The sequence below is a fragment of the Aquila chrysaetos genome, chromosome 14, assembly GCF_900496995.4.
Source record: "Aquila chrysaetos chrysaetos chromosome 14, bAquChr1.4, whole genome shotgun sequence".
In the NCBI taxonomy this organism is placed as follows: Eukaryota; Metazoa; Chordata; class Aves; order Accipitriformes; family Accipitridae; genus Aquila; species Aquila chrysaetos.
The window spans coordinates 5,032,862-5,041,556 of NC_044017.1; positions in this window are offsets into that span (position 1 = coordinate 5,032,862).

Genomic DNA, 8,695 nt, shown 5'->3' on the forward strand with positions numbered 1-8,695 from the left:
CAAACAAAAAAATAGAGCAATTTGTTCTGCTTGCATGCCCTTTCCCATTTACACACACACACACGCGCGCGCCCCACTTTTCAACATAGATTGTAGGGAAACATTGCGCTGCATTGGTTTTGCATCACGAGGGACTGTTTCCACTATAGAAAACATTTCTTGTGTATATAGTGTATCTGTTGTATAGGTTGAGCAATTTGAAATCTTTTAAAAGAAAGATTTTCATGTAGCATGTGTGTGGGATCTCAAGACTTCCAATGTGCTAACTCCATGGTCTCATTATGAGAAGACTTAGACAATTTTGAATGCAAGGTATCATCATATTATATAGCATTTTTTAGGGTAAAGAAGTAGAAAACTATCTCTGTGAAAATCTGATTACTATCTACAAAGGTTCATAACTGTTAAGTTTTTACATAACATTTACAGAAAAACGCGGGAAATTCAGATTATTCACTGAACTGTCAGTCAGTCAATAGCAAAGAAAGAATTCAAGCTGTGAATTCTGAATCCCTCTTTTCAGCCCTTTAGGCCTGTTACCCTCTGATTAATAACAACTCTTTCTCTAAAACTCGCTCATTTTTAAATATTTGCAGTAGAAAAATAGCTACAAACTCTGCAAACTTGGACAGTTAAGAGAGCGGTGAAAATTAAGTGTTGAGCAAGGTATAACCTTTGATTAGACAGCATATCATTTTTTTTTAAATTTCATTTTTTGTATAGCTAACTGCAGGTGTTTGAATAACTTACAAAGTCTCCTGAAACTTCAGCTACATCTTCAAATGTCTTTTTTAGCACTGGATAATCAGAATTCTCAAAATGTGACATCTGTGACAACAGAAAATATTATACACTGCTGCCATGGTTATCTTTGGTGTTTACATTTTAATGTAAACACTTCTTCCATGACATGACAGTAAGTGAATTATGAGTGGCAGAACTTGATTTACTTTTCAGTATCATGTTTATCAGGTTTTTTTTTTAAACTATAAACATAAGACGTAGGGTTTGTGATCCTTACCGTTTCCATACATAACAGCCATGCTTACCAGAAGAACTGGAGACTGCAAGAGCTCAATTACAAGTTATACCCTTAATTTTTCTTCCCATTGCAACCTTCCCTCAACAACAGGATTTCAGGCGGGAGGTTGAGAGATGGCGAGTTGATTCCCAGTCTCATGAGAGAAGGAGGGAGCAGAGAGGAAGCAGAAGGTAAAACGTCCCACTGGAAGAAAAGGACCCACCTCCCCGCATTACTGTTCTTTAAAACATTAGCTGAGATGTAGATATCAAAGATTTTTTTTTCTGTCTAGAGCTGCTAAAAAGTGAGGTTTTTTGTTCACTCTTTGCAGGTTTGGAGGCAATTTAATTACAGAATTAAAGTCTCTGTATTACTGATGCTGCTTCTCTGATAAGGACACTGCTAGAAGGCTCTATAAAATCTTTTCTGTGAGTAGATTGGCAATTACCTTTCTTTCAGTTGTTGGGATCTCCAGGAGCCACTTCGGACAAGTGGAATATGTTTCAACACATAAGAAAAAGGCATACTTAAAAGAAAGAAACAGCTGGGTGTATTCTAACAATGAGTACATCCAGAGCAGGAAAAAGTCCTACCATTTTAAGCAGCCCTTGTTAAGCTCCCAGGCTTTGCTTTTGGCCTGACCTGAAAATATGGGAATGGGGTTCTTGTTTTCTACTTCTCTCGCTGGTTCTTCTCAGAAGACTATCATCTCCTGTTTCTTGGAAAACTCATTATGTTGAGAGAAGCAGTGAGTAACCCAGCAACACGTTATGCTGCCATGCAGGGCTAGCTTATTTACGTGCTGCAGTTTCAGTTTATGAAATATATTATGTAATATTAGGTGGTTTATGTGCTGTTATATTGTAACCTTACCTTTGTATTGAATGCATTTTAACCAGAAGCCTTTGCAAGAAGCAAAAAGCTGTTGCTGGTTGGTTTTTTGTTGGGTGTTTTTTTGGTTTTGTGGGAGTGTGGGGGTTTTTTTATAATTTTTTTTCTTACTTCTCAAAATCTCCCCCCTCCCTTAAAGGGGAAAATGGGCTGAGCTTTTAGCAGGAAGTGTAAACAGATCCAACTAATAACAAATCCTGGGCTTTCCAAGCCTAAGAAGGTAAGGGGACATCCCTGTTTTAAAAGCTGCAAGAACAAAGTAATTGAATGGTGTTGTGCTCCCTACTGGGAATCAGTTGCTCAGCAGAGTGCCAAGAGCAAAGAAAATAAGAATATAACTGCATAGGTCAGTAATAACACATTTTTTTCTAATTTGAGCAAGTATTAAAAAAATAAGGAGGCCAGCGAAAGAAGGTTAGAGGTGCTACTGGAAAAGACCAAAGAGAAGTAGAGAGGTGGGGAAGCCCTGGGAGATGCCGCAGCGTGCAGGTGATGCTTTTGTTGCTTCACGGGCGAATCCATATGGTTCAGCACCATCTCAGTATTTCTTGCTGCCCTAGATCCAACTCCGTTCTGCAGGAGTGGGGGTCCGGATGAGGGCCTGAGAGTGCAAAAGGGGGAGCAGGAGGGGTGAAAGGGGTTTGGAGGCTGGGAGATGCTTCACAAGGGAAGATGACATTTGGGGTGGGTGTTCGCAGCCGATGAAGGACCTGGGAGGTCTCAGACAAATTTCATTGAGGCTGTGGGCAATAAGAGCTTCTCTCTTTTTAAGCACGTCATTGACCACCTACCCAGGTTAGTGAGCTACAGGTGTTCCTGCCCCTCTTTTCAGACCCTACTCCCCTTCAGTGTGAGACCCCCACCATGAAACCCTCTTCTAGCCCTTTTCCCCACTACACTGTCCCTTCCGCCCGACCTCTCCTCCCACCAGTCCCTCAGAACACAGTGGGCTGAATTAATCCAACTGAGCCCTGGACGCTTGGATCTCTCGGTAGCAACAAGACTGACCAAGATTTCTAAGACAAAATACAAAAATTGACTTTATAGTGACTTTGCAAGAGAGCAGTGAGATAAATGAATCCATTGAAATTTAATTACGTATTAAATTCTGTCAGATACTGCTGCTAAAATTTTCATTTAAACCTGAGTGAGATACAGTAGAGCTGTAGGTAATGGAAGGAAGGAAACTTTGTATCCTATGGTGAAAATATGAATGTCTGTGTAAATAACGTGAAAATCCATTTCAGGAGAAATGAGCCCATCTGCAAACTTCTAACAGGGCTGCAACAGCTAGACAGTGTCAGCTCTCGGCCTCCAGTTGCAGAATTTCAACACTGGAAAATGCATCTCTAGAAAATAATATGATCTTGTCTTATTGCCTGAACTCGAAAGACGTTATTTCCACTGTGGACATTGACGTTATCTGAAGTCACGTATGTTTTGTATAGCAGCACTGCCTCTCCCACCCCCAAAATGATGTACAAAGTCAAAGGATGTTTTCCCTTGAGAATGTGAGCATCCAATCTTATACAATAATTTATTTGAGAGGGGAAAAAAAAGCATGCATCACTTATAAACAATCATCTAAGTATGTCCACAAGTTAAATACAAATCCCACTTCAGTTCCTAAATATTGGGTCAGTTTAACGCCCGTCTTTTAACATGTGCTTGAGTCAAAACACAGATTGGTCAAGAGACAACGCTTGTGCTTGCGTTGTCCAGTCAACAACATGATTCATTTCGTAGGGCTGGTTGCCTAAGTTGACAAGGTAATCCAGCCAGCCCTGGCAGCTGCTGCGCTGCTCACACTCGGATGTGCTGTCCTTAAGAAAAAAGCTAGGTACAGTTTGTCTGAAAACCTGCTAGTGATGAAACTTCAGCAGACACAATGCAATGAAAAACTAAAAAGCTCACTTGAAAATGTCAGGTCTCACAACACGAATCTGAAGTTTCAGAAGAAGAATATCAATGTTGAAGTGTAAAGAAAACTAACTAACTATCGAAGAGATGAATGGGTGGTTTCAGTATGTTTGAACAACATTCAGCAAACTTGCGCTGCCTTAGGTGAGAGAGGGTGATGCTGTGTGTCAGGCAAATTCAAATCTAATATGAAGAAAGGCAGAGGTACATAATTCAGAATAAAAAAAGCTTTCACCACCCAATGAAAGGCTTGAATCCTAGCTGGGTGCAGGATACTTATACCTTTGTTTTTATCTTTTTTTCTTAAACACCATTACGTGCTTCGAAGGTACGTATTTCTCTGTAGTAGAAAGGAATACATAAAGGCTTTGAATTGGGACCTCTTTTGTTCTGCCCTACTTCTCTTACCAGCTGCCCTTAATGCTTACGCTGACACTCCTATTTGTCTACCCCACATACCTGCTGGGAGTGCCCTCGCTTGGCAGGCGAGAATCTCCCAGCCTCCGAGACGATTGCACAAGGTCGGACAGTAACTCAGCGCCAAAACTGATGGGTTACCATGTGCGTTTCTGTTCTCCCAGTCTCACGCCTGGTGTATCGCACAGGCGCAGCATGAGCTGTGCTCCCTGTATTGATTGTCTGCGGCGCGTGGTACAAAGGTTGAGGCTGAAGGCTGGACCCACAAAGGCGTTTCGGGGCTGGAAGGGATGGTCACATCTCTAAGTCCAAAAATCAAGATTTTTAACGCCGCCTTGCAACTGTCAGCTAGCGCTGGTTTCCATACAGACCTCCAATTCCAGAACTTGACGTTCCCTATTAAATCCAGGCTTTGCACAAAACACCGTCCCTTCAGATTCCCCGAGGGGAAAACTGTGGAGGAAAAAGGCAGCAAAGGTATTGTCGTGGTGGAGATGGATGTGAAGAGGAAGTGGACAAGGGGTAAATCCAGTTCAGTGGCGTCACTCCTTGCTCCTCGCAATGGATTGCATCTACTTTTGACAGATGTCTGTGTGGGGCTTCTTTTCGGCTTCTTTTCCTTACCGGCAATCTGTCCTGCGCTCTCCTCGCCAATAAAAATACAAGTGAATGTAACTGGCTCTACAGAGAAGACAAGATTATCAGAGTAAATGAACTGGAAATAAAACACTCTGAGTTATTGACCTCAAGTTATGTTTTCAGCAAAAATAAAAACCCCAAACCCACTTTTTGGCAGAAGTGACTTCACAATGTTTCATGTACCATTAACTCATTAGATCTACATCTGCTCTGTTAACTTTGCATGTTGCCAGAGGCACTGCTAATGAGCCGAAGGGTTTTGGCATCAGTCTGGGGCAGCTCCAGGTAAAGTTTACTTAGTTACTTTATTTACGTGCAGGTCTCTAGTTCCCACTACCCTGCTTCCCCCTCCACCCGCACGTTCAGCGTGTGTACAGACAGACCTGCCAGAGAAGCCAAGTCCCTTCTGGGCCACAGAGCACAAACTCTTTACCTTTTTCTGGGGAGGAATACCTGCCGAATGCTGCTGAGCTGAGCTGGCAGGCTGGCTTGGTAGAAAACTTCTCTACCCCTGCATGTCCCTGGTCTGGTTTAGCAAACTTCTGAAGTAGCAAGACCGTATGTTTTGGGGCCGGAGTTGATCTTTGCAGGGGAACTAAGTGAGCATCTCAAATGCCAACCCTAGTGTCACTTGTGGAAGCGCCCAGCACCTGGCAGCCGTGTTGCTGGTGGCTGAATGTGGCTGAACCGCTGCAGCCCCCTTCTCGGAGACCCCTGGTGCCCTCCCTCCCTGCCGTCCCCATCTCCTCCACGCCGTCCCACCCATTATTTGCTCTGCTAGCAAACCGCGTCTTCAAGAAACAAAACGAGACACGGTGCTATGAGAAAGGTCACAGCAAACAAATTCTGTTTTCTTTGTAATCTGATTGTTCACAGTTTTAGTGGGATGCCTCAGTTACATTAGAAAGCGCAGCTCCTCTGTGGAAGGCTTTTGTATGCACCACCTGATTCACTATCTGGAAGGTGGGGATAAACTTATCTCGGAAGGATATATTATCTTGGGAGGAGTAGTTACTGGGAAGTGACTAGTGTTAGTGTTTGGCTACTACCATTGTGCAAGCCAAACAAATTGTGGTTATAGAGCAAAATCCGTTAGTCTTTTTTTGCAATGGAATTAACGCACTACCTAAATCAGTTTTCAGCATCCTGCCCAATACTGGCTATCCCACGATGAGCTGCACACCCTTGCAATTTCTTTATGCTTATTATCATTTTTCCAATCTAAAATACTGAGTCAAAAACATCTATTAAGATTTATAAAATACACGTATTCTAAACAACTAGTAATTTGTCTTCATTTGCTTTAAGATACTTCAATTGTAATTCAGGTTGCTAGTCCTTAAATAGTGGGTAGTTGCTATCAACTATTCCATATTATGGATTCACCTCACCAGCTTCTCTGAAACGATCGCGTTCTTCCTACCTATGAGACACAAGGAAACAATCTTACCAACTTCCCTACAACCTTTAACCGAGCGATATTTTGTGGCATTTAACTAATGACAGAGTAAGGTACCCATCAATTAAAATTTCCACCCATACTGCCAAACAATTGGTGCTAGGGTATGGTCTTGGAATACTGTGTCATTTTAACCCACACAGTTTACAGAAATCACTTACTGTACTTTCTAATCACCAACTCTGGTGCATACTTAATTATTCAAAGTTAATGTTGTCTGAATTTTCTATTATACCTTGAAAATGCACTCCTGCGAGTTCAGAGATTTGTGGAAGAAAGCAGAATTACATCTTCATTCGCTGAATATTTAACAGCCCTGCTGTGCTCTGAGCTCTCCTAGAAAGTGAGCCTCCCCAGGGAACTCAAATCCTCTGAGAACAAATTCTGTGCCTCCAAGAAGTACAACCACAAAATAGCCCCGCAGAGGTCAACCTCGTGGCATCAGCTTACTAAATGAAAACAGAATCCCGTCCACCTTAGAAGTAGCTGTGAAGCAATTGTGTGGACCTTTATCTCTCTCCGCGGGGCAAATGAAAACATTTGTACTCCTCAGGGTGAATTCTTTACTAGTATTGTTAAGGGATTTCTGTGTTGTTCTTTTTTTTTTTTTTTTTTTTTTTTTTTTTTTTTTTTGTTTAAGAGAGACCTTGAATATTGAAAGATAACATGAGCGGAAGCCAGGGTGTTCCAACTAGCTCATTTATCTCAAATTGCTGAGAAAACAGGTGGGTTTTGTCTTAATTTTTCTTCCCACTTGTATGTCTCTTTCTAGGGAGAAACATCAAAGGCCTGCTCTTTGTTTTCACCAAACGCACTGGGCTGTATAAGATGTGCTGGCGAACAAACCGAAATTCCCGTTCACCACCATTGTTTATGCAAGGGGAAGAGACCAAACGTTCAGGGAAGAAACGACACCTTTATTTTCATACTTTAACAGCTCAGAAATGGTGTTAGTATCTGAATTATTGCTGTAGGTGAATGAGCTGTCAGTGATTTCAGCATTCTTCTCTGCATTACAGACCGCTTGTTTTGCTGGAGTAACCATAATAGAGAAACGCAACACTGCCCGTGCTGTGCGGCCGTATATCACAGAGCAGTGATATATGACTAGCATCAGCTGTGGCAGTGGAACTTATACAGCAAGATTTGTGTTTCTTACAGGAGTACGTGCTATAAATATAGCTATAACCACCCACTCGTTCTTTACCTTAAGAATTTATTCATTAATTTTAACAGTCAAGAGTACGAGTAACTGATAAGAGGGTAGACCTCCTTTGAGCAGATTACCCCCATATAAACACGGTTTAAGAAATCTGGGGTCAGCAGTAGCTCTACACCACAGGTCAGAGCAGCCTACTTTAGCACCTGAAGTGCTGACTGTAGATACTCCATGTTGCAATATATTGCAACGCTTGTTTGATTTGTACCCAAGAAGAAAGCAACCTGTTCAGCAGCCAGGTAATTATTAAGTGCGCACTTAGGAGATGCCATTGGACTGATTACATAAACTGGAGACCAGTGTAACACAACACCAGCGAGCTTCAAAGAATGGGTTTATTCATCTTTCAGGAAATTCTTTTTTTGGCAATGCCTACTAATATTTTTCTGTTTCTGCTTCTGAGTATATTCATGTCTTAATATTGCACAGCTTCCCTAAACTGCTCTTCTTGTTGGCCTCGCACTCTGGCCATTCTCATGCTAAACTTCTTGTCCATTTATTTCACTTATATAGTTCAGTAAAGTGCACGTGTAAAATGTACATCATGTTATATCGATCAGCATTCTCCCAGCCTTCCCCGTAGTTTGGCAGCACACAGAACACGCAGGATGGCTGTCTGCTGGAGACGGACTGAAGTGATGAGTGAACTGGCTTACAGAAACATAGACTCGTGGACTCGTTTGGGTGGGAAGGGACCTTAAAGATCATCTAGTTCCAACCCCCTGCCATGGGCAGGGACACCTTCCACTAGACCAGGTTGCTCAAAGCCCCATCCAACCTGGCCTTGAACACTGCCAGGGATGGGGCAGCCACAGTTTCTCCGGACAGCTTCTGAGCAGCACCAGTTCATGGGAGCCGCAGGTCAGCCATCGTTAGAAACCGAGCACCAACCGGCAAACTTGTGTTTTCCCTTGCGTTCGGCAGCAGCAGACGGGAGAAACTCCGTCTCCCCGGCTGGAAAGGAGGGAAGGAGGCCGAAAGCTGCCCTCCGCACGGCATGTAGTCCACTCAGTGAGTTTTCCATCATGCCGTTGACATCAAAGGGACAACGTGGGGCATTAGCATTGCGCAGAGCGAAAGCCGGAGCAGGAGGAAGTGCTGCGACCTGCAGTTAGCTAAAGCAAGAAAA